This window comes from Echinops telfairi, unplaced genomic scaffold (assembly GCF_000313985.2).
Source record: "Echinops telfairi isolate 266 unplaced genomic scaffold, ASM31398v2 ScPeMD7_7459;HRSCAF=8497, whole genome shotgun sequence".
Taxonomy (NCBI): Eukaryota; Metazoa; Chordata; class Mammalia; order Afrosoricida; family Tenrecidae; genus Echinops; species Echinops telfairi.
In genome coordinates, this window is record NW_022111359.1 from 3158405 (window position 1) to 3161012 (window position 2608).

The following is a 2608-nucleotide window of genomic DNA, read 5'->3' on the forward strand; positions in this document are numbered from 1 at the left end:
AGATCTACACTCGCTGTACCACATGACCTAAGACAACCCATTCCTAAACAGGATTACAGCCACAGGTGTACATGTTAGGATCTACAACACTGATCTTAGAGGATATGATTGCAATGGATGATGGGGAATTCTCTATGATGATTGGCCACTGACCACCACCATCTGGTTCCAGTTGCTACAGTGGGCTCTCAATTCACGTTCATAGTATTTGAATCACATGTGTGACTAGTACCCTCAGTTAATTTCATTTATTTTCTCTGAATCTAAGACAACGGTTCTCAGCCTATGGGTTGTGACCCTTTTCGGGGTCAAACGACCCTTTCATAACAGTAGCTAAATTACAGTGATGAAGTAGCAATTAAAATAATTTTATGAAAAAAAAAATACTTTTATGGTTGGGGGGTCACCACCACATGAGGAACTGTATTAAAGGGTCGCTGCATGAGGAAGGTGGAGAACCACTGATGTGAAAGGTACTGTTGTTTTCGTTTGTAGGCCATGTAATTTGTAAAAAAACTTTGATAGTTTTATTGACATATAATTCATGTATCATTCAGTTCAATAGTTCAATCGTATTAAAAAGAGTTGTGCGATCATCACCATAATGAATTTTAGAATATTTTCTTCTTTCTTCCACTCATTATTTGCTCTCCATTTCCCCTCCACCTTCCCTGCCACACCCCAATAAAATATTAATCCGGTTATTGTCTCTATAGATTTACCCAGCCTGGATTTCTTATACAGAAAACATACTAAGAATACAAAACACCAACAATAATAAGGCAAAACAGAGAAAAATCTAAATAGAAAGAAAGCAGAACATATTAAAAACTTGAACAAACTTAATTATGGGTCAACAGGGAGATCAAATAATAATGTGTTACATTTAAAAACGGAAAATGAGCTGATTCCGGGAACCCAAGAGGCAAGCGAATTTTGGGAATGATGAGGGCAACAAATGTATAGATGTGCTCTACACAATTGATCTATGTATTGTGATGAATTTTATGAGCCCCAATAAACTGATTTAAAATAAAATAAAATACTACTAAAAAAATAATGTGTTACATTTTAACCTAATCACATCTGCAAAAATCCACTTTTCAATGCACTCTGCATGATAGCAAGGCTATTCACACCCGTGATCTCTCTATGGTCACAAGGAATACATCAGAGGCTTAATCTGTGTGTATTTCCCCTTTGCCTTTTTTTACAATGTGAAACAAATGGAGATAAACTGGTAAAATGTTACATTTTAAGCTAGCTACATTAACCATAATTGACTGTACAATGCCCTCTATCTGTTAACAAGGCTAAGATCGGAGAGGGTTCACTGGAAGCTTAATGCTTGTGGGAACCCTTAGAAGGGATTTTGGGCTTCCACTGTCATCCATAGCCTTCTGCAAACTGAGTGTTCACTACTTAAATTCTGATACCATTTCCTCCTTTGGATTTTGAGTACATTATTTATGATCTTTGATCACAAGGCTAATGTGTTTCTTCCACGTGGACTTACTTGGCATCTCACTGCCATATAATTGTATCTTTCTCCCCCAGAGGTGCTTAGCACAGCTTTACTCTAAAACACTGGTTGTCACAAGCTGGAGTGAGTAGATAGCAACCATTTTTAGGAGCTGGGGTAGTACAGAGCAGTGAATTACTTCATACGGTTCTTCTAATCCTCACCTTTGTCACTACCACCAAATAAGCTTTTCCTGATTGGTCTGGGTAAGAAAGTGGGGGGAAGACACTGAATGTATTAAACGATTCACCTATGAGTGATTACCATCTTGCTGGGTATGAAGTGGACCATCACAGAAGCTGGAAGTGGGGGCTCGTGACCAGCAAGAGAGTAGGATGCATCTTCTGGACTCTGAGATCCCTGTGCAGAGAACCTCCTAGATCCAGGAGACAGCTCCAACACCAGAGGAACGACAGAGGAGCAGCAGCAGCAAGAGAACCAGGAGCCAGAGCCTGAGACATCACCGTGGGCTTCCCAGCCCACGGAGCTGGGGAAACTAAGTACTTTGGAGCAACTGGCTGGCTGGTGGGATGGGGTGCCTCTGGGCACTTAATTCAGTGAGCTGGGTTTGCTGAAGCCTGATAACCTTTGGATTGAGGCTTAGAGCTGAATGCACACCCTATGGGCATTTATTAATAGCCCTAAAAGATTTTTTGGTAACATGTCTTAACTGAACAACGGTATCAGGAGCATTTCCACTGGAATTTGTAACCTGTCCACTTCCATAATAAACCCTATAATCCTGAGCCCTGTCTGAGAGTTTTGTGTGGTCATTACAACGAACTATAGAACCCATCAATAAAAGGATGTCATGCTTGGTAGAGAGGCATAAAGAAGAGGAGGATCCTCGACAAGATGAAGCCACATGGTGGTTGAAACAGTGAACTCAAATATAACAATTGTGAGAATGGCGCAGGACCAGGCAGCATTTAGTTCTCTCAGAGTGGTTGTGAGTTGGAATCCCCTTAACAGCACTAAGAAGAACAAGCAATAAACGTAGAAAGTGCTGTGGGAGATGGAGCAGGGAGGTTCTGGGCATCATATTTCTATAGTGGTGAGGGTTTCACGGGAAGTGCTGGACTTGTA